This window comes from Parasteatoda tepidariorum, chromosome 5, assembly GCF_982258835.1.
Source record: "Parasteatoda tepidariorum strain Cologne lab strain chromosome 5, Ptep-v5.0, whole genome shotgun sequence".
Classification (NCBI taxonomy): Eukaryota; Metazoa; Arthropoda; class Arachnida; order Araneae; family Theridiidae; genus Parasteatoda; species Parasteatoda tepidariorum.
This window is the reverse complement of record NC_141759.1, coordinates 61003085-61028939: the sequence shown is the minus strand read 5'-3', so window position 1 is coordinate 61028939 and position 25855 is coordinate 61003085. Positions and strand designations below refer to the sequence as shown.

The 25855-nt window shown below is 30.8% G+C and overlaps 1 protein-coding gene across 4 annotated transcripts in view; it reads right to left on the bottom strand.

Moving 5' to 3' along the window:
• Positions 1 to 22810, bottom strand: part of LOC107450963 (fatty-acid amide hydrolase 2-B) — a 55789-nt gene extending 32979 nt beyond the window's left edge. The window contains exons 1-2 of one of the 4 annotated variants that reach the window (XM_087164056.1): positions 22753 to 22810; positions 17164 to 17240 (exon numbers count right to left, since the gene is read on the bottom strand). The gene's annotated coding sequence lies outside the window, so the exon portion shown is untranslated. Of the gene's footprint in view, positions 1 to 1526; positions 1661 to 10340; positions 10495 to 17163; positions 17718 to 22752 lie in introns of those variants that run through there. The other 3 variants (XM_087164055.1, XM_087164053.1, XM_087164054.1) reach the window with 3 other exon arrangements.
• Between the last annotated feature and the right edge of the window lie 3045 nt (positions 22811 to 25855).

Genomic DNA, 25855 nt, shown 5'->3' with positions numbered 1-25855 from the left:
AAAAATATTTAACCGGGCAATGAGCTTGTCAAAAACAAGAGAAGTCGGGATATGGATCCTCGAGCTCAAAATAATTACCCTCTTATATAACTTTGATATGATTTTTAACAACCATATATTATATACTATACAATTAAATAATTAAAATGTTATAAAAATTCAGTACATTTTTTTATTTGACTCTGGCCCACCTACACATTCTAATGCCCTAATAATTCTATGGCCCTCTGCAAAATTGAGTTTGACACCTCTGGTTTAGAGAGAAACGAGAATCTAGCTTCTCTTTTTTTCCTCATCCCTATGCTCAATGACATCATAATATGACGTCAACGATAGATGGGCTCGTTGAACTCCAGTAGAATACAGGAAAAATAAATTAGTAGTACAATAAACAAATTAATTCTTAAAATTTCTACGGTTTTTAAGTCTATCGTTATATTTTTGTTTTTCTTATTGTTATTTTTCCTGCTTTTTTTTTATTTTGAAATTTATTTTTTGTTATATTTATTTCTGTTTGTTTCGTTTTTTTTAAATTCCAAGTTAGTTACTTTTTTATTGTTACAAATTACAAGGGTTCTTTTAGTTAGTGATGTTTAATTTTAAACATGGAAAATTCAACCATGAACACTTTTAGATGTTTTCCCTGTGTAAAGTCATCTTTTCGAAAACGCACCATCAAAAACATCCTAATTTTATTGATATTGTTACACTAAATTTAAGCGAAATCAAAACTTATTTTCATACTTTTGATGCTTTTAGTGTGAATTACGATGCGGGAAGAAATTTTAAATAACATTTGAAGACCCTGATAAAATTTCTGAAACAGCTTATGGTTTGGTTATAACGGAAACAGCCTCGGGCAGTGGCACTTAACTTTTAAAAAAACATCAGTATAGGGTGTACCGGGCAAATGTATTCCGGGCAATGGCACTTAGCTTTAACAAAAACATAAGTGTAGGGTATACCGGGAAAATGTGTACCGGGCAATGGCACTTAGCTTTAACAAAAACATAAGTGTAGGGTATACCGGGAAAATGTGTACCGGGCACTGGCACATAACATTATAAAACATGAATGTAGGGTAAACCTGTCAATGGTGCTCAATTCGTCCGATTATTAAAAGCATTAAACATCAATTATTATGAATGGCAGCATTCATGCACAAATATTTTCCTTAATCAGAAGGACTGTTATAACTATCTCTAAACATTTCTTCATTTCTCACAGTACTGTTCTTTGCTTCAATTTTTATAAACATCACTTTTCTTTAAAAAAAATAATTAAGAAATAAATAACTGCTTTGAACTAAAATATTATTACTAATGTTACGGTGGTTTAAAGACACAAATTACTACTTATCAATTTAACCTGTGATCGTTTTATTGTCGAATTCATTTACATACTTTAACTATTTAAAATACTTAAATTTAAATGCTTTAATCAAATACAAATTTAAATTACAAATTAAATTAATTACAAGGCTTTTAATAGTAACAAATGAACTAATTGGCATGGAGAGAACTTACCCATACTGATGCTCATAGTGGAAGTTGGTGAAGCTCTAATGACTCGGTTATACTCTCTTTACTACTGCTTTTGTTGTCTTTTTTTGAACCTTTATACTAAACTTTTTGCTCGATAAAACTACTGCTGAATTCTGGAAAGGTCTCATAAGAGATCAAACTTGGACTATAGACTTGTGATTAATCCCTTTTCGACACGTATTTCTTAACTTTAATCAAGAGTGTTTATTTATATTTGCTAGGGTTCTATGTACTAATGGAAGTTTCCACAGTATTTTAAAATTAATTAATTATTTTTTGGAATTTACGATAAATCTATTTTAAATGTTTTATTGTGATTCTGAATTAAGTGACGATAAGCGTCACATTTTCCACGCGATCGGAAAAAAAAGAGAAAAAAAAATTCTTGCTACCTGTATTGGCAAGTATCTCTCCAATATACAACTCTGTTATACCAATTATAAACATAAAAGTAGCATGCATTGATATTACAATTAAAAAAATATTTTTTCTAATGACACAAGAAACACAAAAAAAATATTACTTAAACAAAATCTGTATAAAAGAAACATAATCATTGTGTAGATACATACTTTTGCACAAGTGTGACACGAGGAAAAGAAGAGAAGAAAAATAATCATGATAAATAAATAATAATGAATTACTGTCGAAATTAACAGAGAGATATATTATCGTCTACAACAGGTAAAACATGTTGAAATGACTGTAATACTTAAACAAACTATGATCAAAAGTGCACCTATCATTTTTAGTATAAAAAATATATTTGATAATGCAGGAAACGATATAAAACTAAAGAAACCTGAACCAGAAGAATCATCACTTATAAAGGATTTAGTGTAAGTGGAATTAAAATTAATAAGATTGATGCTTGGTTCACTTAAACAAAAGGAAATAAATTTACAATGCTTCATCTCCCTCGCAACGAGGCATAATTTTTCATCATAGCATTTATGTTCAGCTTGGAATTTAATTATAAATTCTTTTGGCTCAGTTTCGAAAATCAATGATTGTGTATGCAAAGTAATTTTCTGTAATTTTACAGACACTGTTCCTGATTGACAGCTAGAATGAGCACTAAATTTTATTTCACTGAGAATTTAGCAAGTATAACAGCCTTTAGCTGTCACTGGACTCTCGAGAATTTTAGGATAAATTGGAGTCGTTCGAAGAGTAATTTTAAAGTCACTAAAAACTGAGAGATAGTTTAACAGGAGCTGTAGATAAAAGGTCTGATATGAGGTAACCTTTTTCTATTGAGAACAAGTGAAGTTCTCTGGCCGAAGGAAGAGCCTTTTCCTTGGAATTCACTAGTCTTTGTAGACCATCTGGCTTTCTTGAACATCGTAATGCGGTTTCAAAAAAATTACATTGTGTGAGTTCTGGATCGAAGATGAAATTTTTTGTATAACTTTCATTGGCTTGGATTTGTCCAACGAGACCTGCCGTAGGGACGTGCTGTGAGCTGGTTGGAGTTAGGTAGGCCTCGGAGGGGTCACCTACTCTTATGACAAGAGAATCGGCGAAATGGAGTTGAGGCTGGTTAAGGGAGCCTTGAATTTCTACGAATATACCATCTCTGGTTGGGGTCGAGGATTGAAATGTCAAAACCTCCGAAGTTTTATTTTCAGATCGTTCAATAGCGATAGTATAGGAGCAGTGGTGTCCTGTTATTGAACGAACTTCATATGAGTGGAGAAGATCAGGAACATAGAAGACTCTGTAAGACAAGCACCCCATCCTAGAAATAATTGTGCAGCCACTTCCCACACTAGACGGCTGACAATTCGTTGTTCCTGGGTATGCCTTGCTTTCATCAGTTAGTGCTTTGAAATCCTTATTAGGTGTGCAATGTGTACGCCAAGCACAATGATAATTTTGAGGACAGGCCAACTGACTAATGGTTTTTTCATGAACGGGAAATGTAAAATATAATCGTCTTGAAGAAAACTTACACTGCGCAGCGATGAGTTTTAATTTTAGGTGAAAATGGTTATTTTTATGAGTGTCCTGAAACCACAAACAGGTCTGATACTCAAGATTTTTTAATGTTATCTCCGCTGTAGTAAAAATAGCACAGCTTTGCTATCCATCAACTACTTGACAGTTCTGTAGTTCCAAAGAGATGATGGAATGGCTAGTACAGTCACTTGCGACAGTTGCAAAAAGAGATACAAGCAATAGCAAGGGCAATGTGTTCTGTCTGACTTGTTGCTGTGCATTATTTTCCAAAAATCATGTAAGTTAAGCAACTGACAGTGCGTCGTTGTACCAACTATAGCTCCTCCCAGCAAGAAAAATCGAAAAATACTTTTAAGTAATTTAAAAATGATTAATAAAATGTAAAGTGATGCTTTAAGAAATGCTGCTAGTCCTTTAAAAATCTGCCTTAAAAATATCAATAGGAGGAGTAGTAATATGGCAAAAACAACGTAAACTGTGTAAGCTATATGACGAGGCCAACACTTAATTTAGAACAAAAATACCTTGCAAAAAATGCAATTCGTGGAGCGGCAAATGGCTTTTCCTTCTAACACGATCTCTCCATGAACCGCTTTCCCATCGGTTGATATAAAGATTAAGGTTAAGTTTTCCTTAAAAGCTATCAGTTCTGTTGGCAAAATTACGTTTAAATCCTTTTCTACATTAAATATAATTTCATTCCCTGAAATTCTTGCGATTAAAGAGACTACAGGTTCGTTGAAAATTAGACAATAAAGGAGATTATCATTCTTGATTACGGATAAGTTAGGCCTTCACTTATTCACAACCAACGAAAGTATTTACTAGTATGTATATTTAATTATTCATTAATTAATGAATGTTGCCATATTTTTCAGTATTCCTTTGTAAATAACGTTTGTTTGCATTTAATTTTAGGTATTTATTTATTTAAATTAGTTCTTTCGATAGTAAACGCGTGTCTTCTGAGGTTTGTAAAACATTGTATTGACAGAGTCAGGTGAGTGTGGATCCAAAAATTTATTTGCTATGGCATCGGATATCTTATCCACTATACAGGGTGATTCTAAAAAGATGGAAAAAAATTTTGGAAGTGATAGTACACAGCCAGACAAACAATTTTTATCAAAGAATGCATGGTCGAAAACAAAACCCAAAACCGCTAGAGGGCGTCCAAGTTTATGTTCTTATATGAGGCAAAAACACACAAAGAACGATGAAGTTAAGTTATTAAAGCAAATTTAATGGCATGTGATTACAATAAGTGTTCAAAACAGTGGCCGGCAGCGGCTATGCTGGTTCAACGACGAAGAAAAGATAGGCGAACTTTCCCTGCAGCGGCCGAAAGCTTGGCGACAAATAACGTAGCGCAGTAACTCGCAATAGGAATGGAGCTTTCTCGCTTGCATGAAAAAACTTTCCAAATGCACCAGCACCTTTGCGTTTTGTTTTCGACCATGCATTCTTTGAAAAAAATTGTTTGTCTGGGTGTGTATTATCACTTCCTAAAATTTTCCCCACCTTTTTAGAATCACCCTGTATTCTTATCCTCTTGATTTTTATCACCAGTAATTGCCCAATTTCACAATCTATTAGCGATCGAATGGTTTTGACTAGTGGTAGTCCTTATCTACCTCATTTGTTCTCGACCGCAAATTATATCGGCTCTGAGTTTACTTATCCACAGGGACTGTTTTGTCACTTATCGCTACTTTGGCGTTAGAAGTATTAGTGATGTTTGACGATCATTTTTGCGGCATATGATAAGAAGGGGGGACAGTAATCGTCAGTTTCGTTTTCTTCATAAAACAAATTCGGTACAACATTTTTATGCGCTACTGATATATCCGCGTCTGACTTCTGTGGAATTTTTTGAGTATCCGATAATAATAAGTCAGGTCGACGTTCTTCATATGCAAACATTCTATCAACATGTATCCGCATTGGTTTCGTGCGGGGTTTATTAATGTCTGCTATAGAATAATTTAAATCAGAATGTTTTTGAATTACTCGATACGGGCCTGAAAATGTTTTTGAAAATGCTCGCCCTGTTGATTGATTTGTAGCTGGTGTGTAAAGATAAACCTTTTGTCCTACGTGAAATGACTTTTCCTTCGCTACATTTTGACGAATTCTACTCTGCTTTTCCTCTGACATTTCGAGGTTTTTATATACATTACGATAAACAAATTTCATTTTTGATACATTTTCCTCGATGTAATTGTCATAAGGAAAGTAATGAATATTAGGTTTTTCTCCCAATAAATGGAAAGGTAAAATAAGATCACGATTAAACATAAGAAATGAAGGTTTTTCATGAGTAGCGTCGTGATAAGAGTTGTTATAAATATAACTATAGTAGTCTAAATATGTATCCCAATTAGAAGTTGCTTCAGAAAGACAAGTCAAGCTCGTTTTAATACTTTTATTTATTCTCTCTGATTTACTGTTAGTCTGTGGTCTATAGGGAGTAGCTTTCATTTTATGAATTTGTAGTTGTCGTGAGAGTTCATTAAAAAGATGACTCTGGAAATTCGTTCCTAAATCAGTTAAATTGGAATTTGGAATACCGAAAATGATGATAAATTTCATAAGATTATCAGCGATAGTTTCAGCAGTAATGTTTTTTAGAGCGTACAATGCACTATATTTCGTAAAATGATGAATTATAGTTAATACATATTTATTCCCTTTAACAGACATTGGTAATGGTCCTAATATATCTAAGCTCCCGAGATCCATAGGTTGAGAAGGTGTTACAAAATTTTGAATAGGAGATTTAGTAATTGTAAAGCCTTTTCTTTCAATACATAATTTACATGAATTGGAAAAATTTTTATTATCACTATACATTCCCGACCAATAATAATTTTCCCTAATGGCACGGTAATTCTTAGAAAATGCAAAATGTACAGTTTCACAACCCTCCAATATATATGGTATTAAAATTTGAGGTATTACTATTTGTTCATAATAATCATCTCTTGGTGCATGTTTGTTTCTATTAGTAATTCTTTTAAGCAAACCCTTGTCTAAAAAATAATTTTCATACTGTGATTTACAATTTGCACTTTCCCTTCCAAGTAATCTATAATAGGTATTAAAAAAGAATCTTTAATTTTGTTTATGTCCGGTACATCAATTTTCACAACATTAATGGTTTAATCTATATCTTTACTTAAAAGATCACCTAAGAAATTGTCAGAACCTTTTATGTGCTCAAAATCAAAATGGTAATTAAAAAGTTCTAACGCCAACGTGAAAGTTTACTCGCTGGAGAATCTAATTTTACAAAATAATTTAGAGATTTGCAATCTGAGAGTATAGTAAAATTTCTGCCATAGAGAAAAATTTTAAAGTGTCGTACCGCAAGTAAAATTGCATAGGCTTCAAGATGCATCGCTGTCCATTTTTTCTCGTGGGGTTTTAATTTATAAGAGAAATAACTTATTGGACGTAAAATCCCATTTTTTGAAGAAGAGCAGCGCCTACTGCAATTGATGACGCATCTGTATTCAAGTAAAACATCTCTTCAAAATTAGGATGTTTAAGCATGACATCGGATAATAGTTTGGATTTAATTATTTCAAATGCGTTTTGTGCAGAGGAATTCCATTTATACTTATGTTTGTTTTTAGTTAAATCAGTTAAAGGTGCTACCACTTCAGAAAAATTTTCTATAAAATCACGATAATAATTTGCTAGTCTAGGAAACGCCTTAATTTGCGTAGCGTACTAGGAATTGGAAAATGTTTTATGGAATTAAGATTATTTGGTAGAGGCTTTATACCTTCCTTATCAACTATATGTCCGAGATATAGGATGCTTGTTTGGAGAAAGTGGCATTTCTATGGGTTTAAGGTTAACCCATATTGACGAAAGAGTTCAAATACCAGTCTTAATTTTCGCAGAGACTCTGAAATTGTTTGAGAGGGTACCATAGCATCATCGATATATGCTGATATGTTTTCTGATTGGAGTCCATTAAGGATTTTGTCAGCCGTTTCTTGAAAGATTTCTGCAGAATTTTTCATCCCGAAACTTAAACAGTTATATTGAAAATTTCCGTACGGGCTTGAAAAAGCTGTTAAATGTTTTTCTTCGTCACGCAATTTAATTTGGTGAAAACTAGAATTTGCATCCAAGATACTAAAATATTTTGCACCTCGTAAAGAGTTTAGAGTGTCAGAAATTAATGGTAATTTATAAGTTGAAGAAATTGTAATTTGATTTAGTTTACGATAATCAATAACTAAACGCCATTGATTTTCCTCCTTTTTTCGCACTAAAATTAAAGGAAAGCTATATCTATTATTTGTTTTCTCAATTATTCTTGCATTTTCTAATTCGGAAATTTGATTCTTAAGTGTATTTCGCAAAGATACAGGTATAGGAAAAGGTCTACATTGGATCGGGTTAAAATTAGTAATTTCTATTGGAGGAGCTTCTAATGTGCATTTTCCTATAGTTTTTAAAGACGTGCTAAAATATCCGCAAATTCAACAAGTAGTTGAGATAATTCCTCTTTAGCTTTATTTGGAACCCCAGACATATTAAAATCATCTAATTTAAATTCTTTCCTTCGAATATCAGCTATAGATTCATTTGCCTCAAGTTTAATTTCAGAATTTATCTGGGCTACTTTCATATTTTTATTTAGGTGTAAATTATTCTGTGAAAGGTTATTTACTATCAATGGAATGTGACCATTCTGATCAACTTTGCACTATGAGTTACGCATTTCAATCTTATAATTAGAATTCATTGGAGTTAGCAGTACAGAACTTCTCGGTTGAATTTTCTTATCTGACTTGATTTTTACAGCAACCGATTCATTAGGCTTGAGTTTAACCTTTCTAACAAGTTTTCCTATAGTTTCCTTGATTAAAACATTTATTTTGTGAATTTCGAATTTATGTATTTGAGATGATAAATCATTAAAAGTAACAACTTTATCCACAAAATTTATTTTGCTGTGAAATGAGGAAGGAAAATCAATTCCTAAAATTATGTCGTAATCTTGAGCTAGGTCAGAATAGGTGACTAAAAATCATGTCGGAAGATTTTGTCATTAATTGAAAGTGGTAAGGTAACATTCGGATAAGATTTTATTTCACTTCCACGTAAAGTAGTTATTTTGATATTTGAATTAAAAGGTTTATACTTTATCAATTTTGAATTTACTTTCTTTAATATTTTATCACTTAGAGGAGATACACTTGCTCCAGAATCTAAAAGTGCATAACATTTAATGTTTCTGATTTCCAATCGAATGACTGGCAATGCGCAATTCTGACCTAATTCATAAGATAAAGTATTTTGAGTGTTACTCTTTAAAGTTTGAGGGATTCGTTGGGATTTTATCGATCCCTTTGAAAGTTTAAATATTTTTGTTTTGGTACGATAGATCTGTTATCTGTTAAGCGGGGATTTTGGTTTATTGACCTCGTATGATAAGGGTTAGAAGCGTTCAAAATCATGTTTTGATTTGTTCTGTAATTATTTCTATCGCGAGGGAAAGTATCACTATTATTTGCCAAAGGATTGCTTTTGTTCCTACTGGAGGAACAAACATTGAGATGAAAGATGATTCCGACGACCGCAGTGCTCACAAGATAGATTTCTTTGAGTTTTTTGTTGGGGCATTCTCCTACTTTTATCATCAAAATTTATTTTCTCTAATTGTTTGGAATGACTATTCATCATATTATTTGATATTTCAGTTTGTTTGTTAAGAAATTCTGTCATTTTCTTTTCAATCGCCGTTTCGGGCTCTGTTACTACATTGTTTACTACCTCAAGTTCCGATGTGAATTTAATGTTAACCTCATCCAGTAAAGCATTTTCAACAGCTTCATTGAATGTTTTTGGGTTGCGACTCGAAGCCAATCGCTTAAGTGATGGTTGAAGACCTTCTAAGAATTTTGCCAGTTTAGTTTGGTCGACTATAGTATCTGCATTTTCCTTAAATGAATTTTCAAGACCAAAATAGTTAATTGTAAATTTGAAAACCTTGCAGAGTAACTTCGAATTGATTCACCTGGATTTTGTCTGCCATTAGAAAACTGTTGGTAGTGGTGCAAAAAAGGAAATTTTTTTAAAAAAAATTTAGAAAATTTATTCTTAATGTTTTCATATTTCTTTTCATTTCATAGTTCAGGATCATCTACAAAAATTGTAATGCTGGGCCTTTTAGTTTATTTTTCATAACCACGATATGTTCTGCATCATTCCATTCAGCTATAGCACCTACTTCTTCAAGATTTGTAAGAAAATATTCAACATTAGAAAATATTTCTCCGTCAAAGATGCTAACTAGATTTTGATAGCCAACTATTTTATTAGGATTTGGGGTTTCTGCCATTTTTAATACACTAATAAGTGAAATTTGTTAGCTAAATTTTAAACAACATTTAAAGTACTAAACACTTAGAAATATTTACACTTGCATTGTTAATGCATATTTATAAAATCAGCAACAACAACGAAAAAATTAAATTACAACTGTGAACTATATACTTGACAATATAAAATCATTCGAAAATAATAAATAACTCCTTATATATTACCATAGAGAGGAAAAAAAAACTTTTTTTGGAAGCGCCATATTGTTACACGGCAGACGGCACCATATTGTTATGGTGGTTTAAAGACACAAACTACTAATTATCAATTTAACCTGTGATCGTTTTATTGTCGAATTCATTTACATACTTTAACTATTTAAAATACTTTAATAATGCTTTAATCAAATGCGAATTTAAATAACAAATTAAATTAATTAAAAGGCTTTGATTAGTAACAAATGAACTAATTTGCATAGAGAGAACTTACCCATACTGATGCTCATAGTGGAAGTTGGTGAAGCTCTAATGACTCGGTTCTACTCTCTTTACTACTGCTTTTGTTGTATTATTTTGATCTTTTATACTAAACTTTTTGCTCGATAAAACTACTGCTAAATTCTGGAAAGGTCACATAAGAGATCAAACTTGGACTATAGACTTGTGATTAACACCTTTTCGACGCGTATTTCTTAACTTTAATCAAGAATGTTTATTTATATTTGCTAGGGTTCTATGTACTAATGGAAGTTTCCACAGTATTTTAAATTTGATCAATTATTTTGGAATTTACGATAAATCTATTTTAAATGTTTTATTGCGATTCTGAATTAAGTGACGATAAGCGTCACACTAAGAAAGTAGACTAATCCTTTCAAGAATTTTTTTTTTAGAACGCTTGATTCAAACAGCCATGTAAGCAAAACTATGAATTCTGTACAGGATTCATACCTGCCAACTTTCACTCTTTCCGAGAATGAATTTTCGGAGTGGTTGTAAAACAATAAACGAAAAACAATTTGACTCAAAAATATATTTATATTTTGATTTCGTTGAAATTCGATTGCGCAAAGATTATTATGCTTTTATATATTTATTGTAATTATTTATATGTAGTGGTGGTCAAACTCATTTATAATTTTCAATATAATTCAAAAAGTTAATTGGAATAACCTGAGTATTGCTACCACTTTAAGTATGAAAATAAAATCTTCCGGAAAATCCGGAAGAGTTGGCAGGTATGAGGATTATAAAAGTCGAAAGAAGCTGTAGGACTGTGTATCACTAGCTAAGCGTCGCAACAATTAAAACGAGAGGCTATTAAAATATATTCTCAATAGTTTAGGGAAATAGAAAATATGGCCCTAATAGTTTAGTGAGGAGGGCAATCCAAAGTTTTGCCCTTTAATGTTAATTTTACTTTTTGCGTATTTCGCATAACTCGGGAACTTTAAAAACTAATTGAAGAAATTCTGCACACAATTTTGAAATTTGCTTATCCAACGTTAACTCTATGCACACAAAAAATTAAGTAAATATTTATTATTTACTATTTTATATTATATTATTAATTAATACTCGAAAAAATCTTAAATTGTAAGTTATAAAATTTTTACATCATTTTAAAGTATGTAATTTTACTTGGGAAAATACAAAATTTGCATGGAATCAGTTGAGCAGTCTCTGAAGAATCAAATTTTAAAAAGGTTCTATATTTAAAACTCAATTTCTCCGGAACTATTCAACCTACTCCACTCAAATTTTGTATTTTGGCGTGTAAAATTATAAGCTGTAAAATAATGTAAAAATTTTTGTACCTTGTGATTAAAAATTTTTTAGATTATTATTAAATACATTAGTAAAAAAAAATTAAATATTTAATTAAAATTAAATTTTTTGTTTTTTATAATTCTATGTAAAAAAAAATTCAAACTAACTTAAGAAACTCTCGAGATATGGTGAAATACGCAAAAAGTAAAATTAACATTAAGGGGTCCAAACTTTGAATCATTTTCCTAACCAAACTATGGGGACCATACATCTCATATTGAGGCTATATTTTATGGGTAAGAAATCCGAATCCGTTAAAAAAAAGTTATGCTCATTCAAAGAAAATACGTTTTTGTGTCTGAATTCGTTACTCAAAATGTCGTCGGCACTAATCAATTAGCATATTTGAGATCACTCTTTCGAACATTTAAGATTGAGTTCTAAATCGTGAGGATCCGATCATTAGATCAAAAGTTATTCATTTTTTTTTTTTGTGATTGTATATGTTACCGGCAAAGTATGAAATGATTTATCTTTCACACATTGCCTAGGCATTCTATATAAAGCCGCATGCTATTTAGAAAAGTATGAAATAAACGTCCTGATGAGGTTATTATGTAAATGAGGTGCATGTTACTGTGAATGACCGAAATCGGTGGTTGTTGACTTTCACCTTTGAATGTTGACAATCACATAGTCGCTTTGGTGATTGTTCGAAAGATTTATTACTTCCGATTTGATATTAATTTATTCATGGATATAATTACATTTATTCAATATTTTAATGCTTACTAACGATAGATTAGAAGAAGCATCACTGTTTGGACTATCGGGCAAATATATACCGAGCAATGATATTTGACTTTAAAAAATATCAGTGTAGGGTATACCGGGAAAATGTGTACCGGGCAGTGGCACTGAACCTTAAACAAACATCAGTGTAGGATATACCGGGCAATGGCACTTGACCTTAAGAAAGCATCAGTGTAGGGCAGTGTTTCTCAAAGTGTGGGACGTGTTCCCCCAGAAGTACGGGAACCGTTTAGCGGGGGTACGCGTTCTCATGCCAAATATTTTACAACAAGCGAAAATTTCTAAAAATTTTATTTAAAAACAAATCTAGCCATGAAAATTTACAATTACGCATTTTTGTATTAGCTATTTTTTGCTGAGTTAATAATTTTAATGAGTATTAGCTATTTTTTGCTGAGTTAACAGTTAATAATTAGTGGTGTCAACAGCCAGTTGTGATTTTTAACTTTCGTGCAATTTTTTTATCACAGCAAAAACAATATCATCCTTCTCACTGGTGCAAATAACAGAATAACAGAAACTCTGAAATAAACTTATTAACAAAACTTTGTACCAAAAAAGAAACATATTTTTAAAAAAATACATTCATTTCTTTTTATCACTGGTACACAGCGTTGCGAAAAATTTAGAAAGGGTACAAAAAGTCATAAGTTTGGGAAACACTGATGTAGGGTCTACCGGGCAATGGCACTTGACCTTAAAAAAATATCAGTGTAGGGTATACCGGGCAAATGTATACCGGGCAGAGGCACTGAACCTTAAAAAAACATCAGTGTAGGATATACCGGGCAAATGCATACCCGGCAATGGCACTTAACCTTAAAAAATATCAGTGTTGGGTATACCGGGCAATGGCACTTGACTAGACCTAGTATATATTTTGGACATTTACCAAAGGTCTAGTCATACTAGGTCTAGTTAAGTGCCACTCCCCAGTATACATTTGCCCGGTATACCCTACACTGATGTTTTTTTTAAGGTCAAATGCCATTGTCCGGTATACATTTGCTCGGTATGCCCTACATTGATATTTTTTTAAGGTCAAGTATTATTGCCCGGTATATATTTGCCCGATACTCCAAACACTGATGTTTCTTCTAATCTATCGTCAGTAAGTATTAAAATATCGACTAAAAATAATTACATCCACGAAAAAATTAATATCAAATCGAATGTAATAAATATTGTAATAATATTGCATTCACCAAAGCGACTATGAGATTTATAACATTCACCTGTGAAAGTCAACAATCACCGATTTCGGTCATTCACAGTAACATGCACATCATTTACATAATAACCTCATCAGGACGTTTATTTCATACTTTGCCTAAATAGCATCCGGCATTATATATAATGCCTAGGGAAAGTATGTAATATTTCTCATATTTCATACTTTGCCTAAAAACGTCAGGCATTATATATAATGCCGGCGTTTCATACTTTGCCGGTAACTTATATATTTATATTTGGATTTAAAGGCATCAGACTGTTCATCCATCAGTTTAGTGAACTCATTCGAATGCTAATTCTGTTAAAAAAAATTGTTTCCCAGAAAAACACTATTTAAAAATAAACTCAGACTTTTTCTGCTTTAACTGTTAACGCTCATTCTTTTTTTTTTTTATTTCAGATCTGTTTTTCAAACAATAGTTTCTCTCTGTTTTTCATCCTAACCGTAAATGGATTAAAACTGTTAGTGGAAATTCTAGTTTTTGCCATCCAACTTCGCCTTCTGTAAGATAAATTTTTTTTTTTATCGAAATCATTTTACGATAATTTTCTAAACTTGCTCTTACTTTTCAGCAATTATTTTATGGTTTTGAACATCGTATAAATAAAATTGCTATTTGATTTTATAGTTAAATGGAGACTATACCTGATTATTATCTGTCTTTAGCTATCATTTTACGGTAAGTAAAATTATTAAATATTTATTTTAAATTTGATCAATTTTAGTTTTATACGTTTTCCCCTTAAATATAGTTTCAAGAAGTAAAATTTAGGCAAAGGCAGTTTACGAATTTTTTTCATAGTCAAGCATTAGCGTTTCCGTGGGTCAGGGGTCAGAGCGCTCGCCTTCCAATGAGTTGTACCGGGTACCAGTCACGGCGTTGATTGGTCGTACAAATCCTGCTTTCGGCTCGCATCTCAAACCAGGCTGAATTAGTTATTTTTAGATAAGTTTTTATTTCTATAATAGCGGAGTTTTATGTTAAAATAATAGAGTTTGTTTCTTAAATTAACTGAATTTATCTGCTTAAAATACAGGTCTCCGTTTTTAATATTATTTTTCCGTGGAAAAAAACAGTTTTGGTCTGGCACTCCAGCTGACTATCAGTTTTTATTTTTGTTGTAAATTTATCGAATTTTTTTAGAGTGTAAAGTTGAAAAAAAATCTCTCTTAGTGGTTTTGTTAACCTGGGTGGTGCTGAAATAGCATAAAACGGCTAAAAAATTAATTAGAACATAAGACCAAAACTTTTTCAGCATGTGTACAAGATAACTATTTATTTTTTTCAATAGAAAGACCAAATATCTTATGAAAATTTATAATTTTTTATAATATGTAATTTTCATCAAAAGTATCTAAAATGACTTTATCTTTTTCAAACTAAGCAAAACCATTCAGGCCAGAATTTATAAAAGCGATTATTCAAGTTGAATTTTAAACATATTTAATTTATATATACTTATTTAAAATATTTGATATTAATAGGCATATTATTATTAAAAATTTATGACTTAGCAATTCCGTTTTAGATAAAAATTAAAAGAATTTTAAAAAATTTCCAATATTTTTCTGACAATTATTCTGTAGCAACAAAAACCGGGTAAAATGTTAGTTAGTTCATACGACCAAAACTCACCCTGTGTATATAGTATTGTTCTTCATAACTTTATTGAAATTGCAAACTGTGATAATAATTTATAATTTATAATAATATATTCTTCAGTCAAAAAATCTTAAATTTTCATTAATCTCTGATTCAATCTATTTAAAAAATAGTTTTAGTGTAGGACAGATGGCCATATTTTTTTCCAAATCGAAGTAAAAATACTAAGAATTTTGAGACGAGAATGTTTATACATATTTTAAATTCTCAAATATGTACTCAACGATAATTTGACTGAAAAACAATGGAATATTTAGAACAAAATGTGAGAAACTTGTTTAAAATTAAACTAACAAGTAAATAAAGCGAAGGAAAAGTGAAGCAAAATCATGGAAAACATGACATTTATACAGTTAACAATGAAAAACATGCAAAAAAAAACATACTAGGAAGTTAATTTTATCTTGGAAAATAAGTTCAAAAGAATCTAATAAACAATCTGTTATGTACATATTTGATCAATGACTTTCACAAAAACTTTATGCGACATTTTTGGCAAAAAATTTCAAGGTTTGCAGATTTTCACGGAGCTATTGTATGCACCTCGCGTATCTCATCTAGTCATCGTTTATAGTTTTCATCTCCGCAGCAAAAGATGTCACTGATTACAGCTTACACACATCCACAGAACCAAATAATGCGTGAGCAGAATCTTATTATATGTACAATTCTATTGAGTAGGTTATGGGGTTCAATTCAATAATCTGTTACGTCCGTAATATGCGGGGTACGTATTGTCCTCAACAATTTAAAAATGTGGCTTCAATATTGTAATATATATGCTGAGGATTCCTTTTTATTTGTTTCAATCTTGAAACTAGGAAATGAAATGAAACCAGACGAAAATCATCAATGGAACCAAACATTTAGGAACTAGATTTATTTATTTGGAAATACTAATGCGAGGTGGTGAAGTTTAACCCTTTGACTACTAACGGGACTCATTTGTCCCAACAAATGTTTAAAAATTACTAATGGGGTGAAAAGCACTTAGAAACTCATTGTAATATGTCCCAGTCGTAGAATCGAACCAAGTATACGTGATTCATGTGTCAAATATCTTCTAGATGGCGCTACCTAGATGGCGCTAAAGAGTTTCTTGTATGAAATAGCATTGTGATTGTGCACTGGGACAGATATATCCCACTAGTATTCTTCATTGGGATCGTTCAATTCATTCATATTTTATTCATATTTTCTCAAATGAGCATAGAAAAAAGAACAAATATGAGTTATCCAACGTAGTGTGTATCCGTATCCGTAGTGTGTCCAACGTATGAGTATCCAATGTGTAATGTCGAGTTATGCAAAGATTGCTTCACCCTATATCATACCATGTAAAAAAAAGTCCATAAAATAAATTTTTCCGGAATGATAGATGTGCTTGTAGTAAGTCGATCACTACAAGTGGGACATATGTATCCCACCAGTAAGTACATATATGTCCAGCCTCTAAATTGATAACCGCTTGTCAGAAAAATCTCAAATACTAAATTTTCCTTATTTGTGACCTATTTCGTCCTTTTGAATAATAAACGGGACAAAAAAATCATTTTTTAAAATTCGAAGTCAAAGGGTTAAATTAATAAAATACTTCTTATTTTCATACTTTTTCTTTCTATTTTTAAAGACCCTAAGATCCTTGATATATCAATACGAATAAATAAAAATGGCCATCTCTTCTAAAGCAAATGAGGAGATGACCACTTTCACTCAGGAAAAAAGATTGGACTATATATGAGCAATGAATGTTCAGCTTGTTTAAAAAAAATATAACCAACAAAAAACAATACTTTCTCACCGACATAAAATAAACAATAAAATTTTACTTACGTTTTGCTGTCACGAAAAAGCACTGCCTTGTCCAAATTGATAAACAAGTTAAAATACTTTTTGAAGAACTATAACTGCTGCAATATATTAAAAAATATCAGAGATATTTTAAATCTCTTTAATGGAAATCTAACCCACACTTACTCTATATCAGATAAATATGCATTATATTATTAGATATACAATGTTTAATAATCTTTCATATTATTATTGAATACTTCTGACTCAGCAATTTCCTTTTAGACAATTAAATAAAACAAACATAAAAAATTCTCTCATATTTTTCAGACAATTACGTTGAAACATCATAAAATTTCTACGAAATTAGCTGGGTCATAAGACTTAAACTCGTTCATCGTGTATAGTATTAGTATTCACTATTATTTTGTCAGTTCCCGGTAATATTTTATGAATTAAAATAACATATTTTTCAATGAGAGTTTTTAAAACGTTCATTATTAATCTTTGATAAAAATCTATCTGAATAGTCTAGAACAAATGTAAAAGTAACAAATGTATCTCACGAGTCTTCAATTTTTACCAAAGTCAAAAACAAGTCTATTAACGTTGTATTCCCATTCTATATGATAAGATATAAATTGTGATACGACTAATATTATTTTTTATTTAAAGAAGTTACAATTGCGTAATTACGTTATAAGTTTTGAAACTTCCTTCAAGAGATGGCTCGGAATATCGATGAGTATGAGTCAACGAATTTAGGATATTTTTCATTAAATAATTATTGTTTATGCAGAATCAAAAATTATAAACCAGGATAAAGATTTGAAACATTAATGTTAAATCTAGCCTGAGTATTTGTTTTTCCATTAAATGAAACATTTGACCTTCAACAAAATATTCTATTTTTCAGATAAAATAAACAATCTTACTTTAAACATGATGTTTCATTTTGCTATAAAATTGAGATTTTATTTTCTGTATATTGTATAAGCAAGATTACGTTTTGAAACATTGAAAATTAAATCTGACTTGGAGAATGATTTTTTCATCAAATTAGAAGTCTTAATTTTAACACAATATTTAATATTACTGTTAGCAAAATACTATTTTGCTTACAGAAATGTAGATAAAATTTTGAAACAATGTTACATTTGTCTTGAAGAATTATTTTTCCATTAAATTAAAGGATTTAACTTTAAGCATGATATTTAATTTTGGGAATTAAATGATTAAATTTTTTTTTGAAAGCATTCAACACTTAAATAAACAGGAAAAAATTCTTTCACTTTTAAAAATAAAATGAGTACGATGATTACTAATCTCTATGATCTAAATCAGTGTTTCCCAAAGTGTGGTACGCGTACCCCCAGGGATACGGGAACAGTTTAGCGGGGGTACGCGTTCTTGTGCGAAATATCTTGCAACGAACAAAAATTTCAAAAATTCTATTTAAAAACAAAGCAAGCAATGAAAATTTACGATTACGTATTTTTCTATTGACTATTTTTTGCAGAGTTAACAGTTAATAATTAGTGGTGTCAACAGCCAGTTCTGAACTTTTGTGAAATTTTTTTATGAGTGGTACACAGCGTTACGAAAAATTTAGAAAGGGTACACAAAAGTCATAAGTTTGGGAAACACTGATCTAATTCTTCTTAAATGCTTCCAAAACATACACAGGTCTTTTCAGAGGGTCCTTGAGTATATAATGAATAAAAAAATTTTTTTATCTAAATTTATATCTTAAAAAATTCTGTACTTTAAAATGGTAATCATTTTATATAACGAATTAGAATAAACCTTAACCCTTTTCAAGGCCGTGATAAGTATACTTACCACCACGTTTTACCTCTTTTAATTTAGGTTTCCATTTTTCAATAACTTCAGCTTTCTTGAAGTGAGTTTGAATAAAATTGGTAACCATTTGTCACTTTTAAAAAACGTATAAAAGTTATAAATACATAATTCCTTTTGAAGTTTGTAGCATTTAAGGAATTTATTTTATAAATAAAGAAAAATAAAAGTCAGTAAGTTCCTAATAGGTCATGTTAAATATATTTACCACCAAAAAAATGGCATTTTTATAAACTAAATGAGTTTTTTTTTATATATATAAATTACTGTTCTTAAAACAATTTCAATTCCAAAAATACTTTAATTTACCTTTACTAGAAATAAAGGGCCCGTTAAAGGGTTAATAGGTTATATAGATTTGCTTAAAATACAAATTAAATGTGAAAAAATTATGTAGAAATTTACGGATTGAGCGCAGGCACATTGTGCTTACAACTTTCATAACTTCAGTCATGACCCGTCCCCAAGGGGTTAAACCCTTGGGGACGGGTGATTCAGAAAAGCATTCTTACAAAATCAGGATCAGGACGTAATTAAATAAAAAACGGTAACTTAAATGTAGTCGTTTCTAATTTGAAAGACTTATTTTGCTTTTATTTTAATTAATGTTAGTTTAATCATATATATAATCAATGTTAATTCAAAGTATAACTAAATAGTTTTATTTTGGAATTAAATAAATCACACAATTATAACTCCATCCACAAATAAGCTGTTAAAGAATTACTTTGATTACCAGTTTTATCTTTTTACCCTGTTTGATTACATGGTTTTCGGCTGGCGCATGTTAGTAACAGTCGGCGCGAAAGGGCTAATTTTGATAATCTGACTTTGTTATCAGTTTTAAATAATAGTCATATGTTAAAATAAATTTTTATAGTGGTAAAATAAACCGATTGTTAAATTTACATGAAATAGTTGAAATAGTTTTTTTTCACAGTAACAATTATATTCTTCAAAAACTTCTAGCATGGATCTGGTTTGAAACTTTTCACTTTCCACCTAGATATCAACTTGGCTAGTATGAAGATGAAATTTTTTAGTTAGACTAAGAAATATATGACTATAATCAAATCACTTAAAAAACGCATTTGGAAAAGTACGGAACGTTAAAAAAGGAAAGAAAGAAAAACAGACAACCCTGAATAACTTTTGATCTAATGATCGGATCTTCACGTTCAATCATGATGGTATGAGAGGGTAACCTTAAATATGCGAATTAATTAGTAACGGAATCAGACACAAAAACATATTTTCTCTGATTATACTCAATCTTTTTTTCGACGGATTCGGATTTCTGACTACCCCCACCTTCCCCAAAAAGTCTCATTTTTAAATCTCGATTTCTCAGGAACTATTAAACTGATTTCGATCAAATTTTGCATTATGCCGTGTAAAAACACAATCTTTGAATTTATTTGAAATATTTTATACCTTACAATTCAATAATTTTCGACAATTATTGAATATAATACTAAAAAAGAATAGATTTTTACTAAAAGTTATTCTTTGCATGGAGTTATTTCAAGATGAAAAAATTTTATAATTGTGTGCAAAAATTTTTCAATCTGCTTAAGTTCTTAAGATATGGCGAAATACGAAAAAAGTTAAAATAACATTGAGAGGTACAAACTTCGGTCCACTCTCCAGAAGAAACTATATGAACTATGTGACATCGTGTCACAAACTTGAATTAATTTTTTTAATTTCTGTTAATTTCCTGATTCAAATTTTAATATTTCATCATCTTTCTTTAGCCCCTTAAGCTTTAGGTGCAATTAGGACATTCTCCCCCTAAAATTCCTTACCAGTTCAGTACAAACCCCCTTTTTTTCCTAGAACATTCCACCCTTTTTGTTTCTGAGAATTCACACTGGTTGTCGGCATCTTTCATCTCCGCGTGTATGTTGTGTTTCTCAACCGTAACTTTTAAGGAATAATCAATTTTTCTTCTCAACTCGTAATTTTTAGATAATTTAACTTTAACTTGCACAACAGGTAATACAACTTCAACTTTAAGTTTTTGGTATCTTATAAAAAGGAAGAGCGCGAAAGACGATCGGGGATTCGATATTTTGATCGTCAAACAATTTGCAGCCCTCCGCTTAACGGAGTTTTATGTTTTTGCTCCCTCCTCCCTGAGGTGGAGAACCTTTTTTTGGAAGAATGGCTTCCTTGCGCCATCCTTATTTTTTTTCAAAATCGATTTTAGAATTTTCTATATTAGTCATTTTTAACATCCAACTCATGTGCTGCCATGCTATGACTTGATCTACGAAATGTTTTTTTTTATGCTTAATCGTGCAGCTCTTTTAATGTGAAAAAGATTTTGAATACTATTGTGAATAGAATTTATTTTGGACTGATCATGGATTTGCGACGACCATATGCAAATTGAGGCCACGCAGACTAACTTTTCTCATCCACTTGTTGGACGATGAATGCTGATACAACCCCGCTCTGATGTCACCCAGAAGACCTGATACCTATCCACTCCTGTGTTGTGGTCTGAAATGGAAACCACGAAACCAGACCTGATACCTATCCACTCCTTTGGTTTGGTATGAACGGAAACCACGAAACTCCCAGTCACTCCTGACCACTTCTCTAACCATCTGCCGTACCTCCTGTTAGTTTGCTTTTGATGCCGCTACTAAGCTAAATATTCAATAAAACAAACTTTATTCATCAACACATGACTCTTTTTTTAGTGAACTCTTAGTTTCTTTAGATAAATGGGCCTACTCTCTCGATCAACATTTTAATAGGTATGTGTCTTTTTTTGTTTATATTCAGTGTTGTTGCGTTAAACAACGCCTCTTAATATGTATTTCCACTGTCAGATCATGTGCCATAAATTTTAAGTTTATCCTTTTTTCAGTTTTTTTTTTCCTTTCTTCAAAATGTTTTTTTAAGATTTAGTTTTTTTTCTTTTAAATTTTTTTAGCCAGCACATACCGGTACAAACTATATTCTCCAGATGGCTACTACACCTATATTGAAGGGGTCAAAAATCCGAATCCATCCACAAAAATAAGTATGTTTATTTAGTCAAAGTACGAATTAGTGTCTGATTTCTTAACCCAAAATACCGTCCGCAGTACTTAATATATTCGAAGTCATCCATTAAGATTGAGTCCTTGAACATGAAGACTCGATCATTAGATTCCCAATAGACCCGATCATTAGAAAAGTTATTCAGGGAGGTCCTTTTTTACGAATTGTGCTACTCATTTACAAAGTACTTCAGTTGCTCTCGTTAGTTCTCTTTAATGCAAGATATATATTAGTCAAAATCGTTTTGAATCAAAACATGCGTTGTTCAATTAGTCAATAAAAAAATCAAATCCAAATGTTTTTGACAGTGAAATTATCTTCTTCTAAAAGTTCTAAAGATGAATCCAGCTGAATTGAGTTCTGAAAATTTATGTTAAGGTTCTACTCAATTTTTAAAACAATTTCAGCTTACAGATAAAAAAGTATATTAGTTAAACTAAAAAAGTATTAAGATAGTAACAACTATTTACATTTTTATTTCATTTTCAACTTAAAATCAACCAAAATTTTTGGTACAAGCTGAAACTATCAGAAACTATAAATTATTTACTAAATTGGTTTAATTATATTTATGAAAAAATAAAAAGGGGCAATTTATACTTTCTCTCAAATTCCTTATTATATTAATAAATTTATGTTATTTAATTTTGGTTAATAATAATCATATACATTTTGAATGGCTTAAATTTCAAAAAAATATATAATATATATTACCAAACAATGTTGCAGCTGCGATATAATATGAGTTAGAAATAGAACATTTTAAAAAAAGGAAACTTTGACGTTACAATATACATCACATGTAACTGCAGAGATAAGAGAAACTTTTTAACTTAGTAAGCAGATTTTAAAGCTAATCAGTATTGAATTTCATACACGAAAAAAAAATTTATATCTTCGAAATTGATATTAAAAAATACAGTTATGTCTATTTTTATCAATTTGCTGAATACGCGAAGAAATATTTTTGATGTAGTGAAAATTTTGTATTTTGAGTTAAAATTTTATAATAATCTTTTCTCAACCAAAAAAAAGTAGTTTTTTTTTTTAAAAAAATGAAATTTAAATTTTAATAGTATTGAGAAACTTGACATTTCGCGTCACAAAAAAATCAATTATCATAAAAATGATGTTCAAACATTAGAAACTAGTATAAGTAGTACTTAATTTACGTCGCACTAGAGCTGCACACTGGGCATTTGATTCTTTACAGAGGGGATGGTTCAACGCCTCCTATAACTGAAAGCCTCCATACGGTTTTTCACAGGTAGTCCGATCAGACCACTGTGAAGGATATCCACTTACTGAACGAATCATTTAATGCAGAATATAGTTAAAATAAGAAAGTGGTCGTAAATATATGACTAAAAATTTATTTTATTTATGAATATTACTGGTTTGTCTTATTCACTTGTCAACCACTACAGATTCAATTCTCAAATATATAAGATAAATTTCTCTCAATTACTTTTATAAAAGGTTTTGGGTTCACGCGCATAACTGGTTCACTTTTTAAACAGTCTGCGCGGACTACTTATAAAAGACCCTGTGGAGGCTTCTTGATGTAGGAGGTGATGGATGATTCCCCACCCTGGATTTTCCGTCGTCTTGCACGAGAAGTTGAACTCTTTGCGGTGGAACAGTTTAAAGGACAGTTATATTGCGCACCCTCTGCCCCTACGCGTGCTGATGAAAGTGATCCCGATCGCAAACTGACTGCAACCACTGATGCTTCACACTGGTATTCTACTTGGAGCCGCGCCTTTACGCTCTGCGGGACTCAGACATTTCAAAACCTAAATTCGTCAATGTTACGAAACTGAAGCATAAATAATATATTTTAAGAACCTTTCAAAATTTATAAAAAAAAATGCTGCAATTGATCATCTAAAACAGCAGCGGTCACCCTTACGATTTTTTAATGGAGATAAAAGGAATATTCTGTATTCATATAATGAATTAAATGATAAATTTTACTCTGGGGAACAAATATTTGTCGCATTTATACAATTACTTTATCCGTTGATGATTTCGGATGAGGAGATTTCAAAACAATTAGTTTTGTTAGTAAAGCCATTGAATTTTTTTTTAAATCTATTATATATATGTATATGTAACATCTGAAATAAAATAGCTAAGTTAAATTTATGGGAATATAAAACTAAACCAAAAAAGAACTATATTTTTTTTTTGTAGATCTAGTTCTTCTAACAGATGAGGACTTTAAATAATCTCTTTCACGTAATAAACTATAGCACTTCGCGTATTAATTAGTTAGAAATCTAATCTTTATTTATAAAATGAATCAATGTCACGCAATATAATGTCTTTATGAAGCAGAAATCCCATTCATTTAAATATATTTTGAGATTTCAATATATCGTCTTCTGGTCTTATGATGACTTCTTGCGGCATCAATCCTAACAAAGGATCAGCATACTATGGATCACATGACATGGAATAATAATTATATGCTATGCGTAGAAAAAGTGTGCACTTGTTTTTTAAAGCTGATGTAGTAAATTTGTCTCCATGAGCTTCTGCTTCATGTACATTTGTAAATACTTTTCTTTATTCTTTTCCTTAATAAAAGTTGTAAATTTGTCTCCATGAGCTTCTGCTTCATGTACATTTGTAAATACTTTTCTTTATTCTTTTCCTTAATAAAAGCTTAATAAAATTAGAATGGTATCATCATTATATAGAAAGAGTATTAAAATCAACTGCATTAAAAATCTGATGTATTAAAATTGAAATTAAACGTAACTCTGATATAATGATAAAAAATAAACTCCTAAAAGATAAACTCGTCGCGAAAGAGTAACATACACAGATACGCATATATTATACATATTATTATAGTTTATTTTTTGTCTGAGTGTATGAGTGTATGAGTTTATAAGGAAAGTATAGGTTTATAATTAATAGATATGCACTTGTCTGCTTTGAAAATAACATTGAAGACAAAACGTTTCGCATCATGTTTTATCGACTATTTTTACCACTTCTTACGAAGCAGTGGAGAGGGAGTTACTAAGTATTCAATCAAGTAAATTTTAAAAAAAAATCCCGGTTATAAATACAGTCGAACCTCGCTAATTCGAACCTCGATTTCACGAATTTTTCGATATCTCGAAGGAAAAAAAATTTCCCTTCAAATTTCCTACACACTCAATGTTAAAAAAAACTTGATTTCAAGAGCTTTTTTTCCTAATCCCTCGATAACTTAAATTTTTCTTCTCCATAAATAGTATAGACTTTTCTTCTGAAAATAACAAACTATTCCAAAAAAAAAAAAAAAATAAGAATAGAAAACCAATTCTCATAATGATAAACTTTTTTTTAAAAAATTGGACATAAAGACGTCAATGGCATGGAATGATGTGTCTTTCTCTGCGATAATGAACGGCTTCAAGAAGGCTGGATTCATTAAGGATCACGAAAATAGTCAAACAATCAATATCGTTAATTCTGCTGAAAACTACACCGAAAATGATTGGGATAGATTGACCGGACTCATGAAACTTGATGTCATGGAATTTCATGAGTTTGTAAACGTAGATGATGCAGTAACAGTGTGTGGTCTGTGGAATGACTATATCATCGCTCAAACGAAAGCATCTTGTGAACTATCGGACGAAGAGGATGAGGAAATCGAAGATTTACCGCCCAATGTTACTAACAAACAAGCACTTTCTGCAGTGGACACTGTAAGGAGATTTATTGAGAGGCAGCCGAATATGTCAGAGGAGACATTTAAAGCTATAGTCCACTTAGAAAGTGTTACAGACAAACTTCCTTACACATCTCTAAAGCA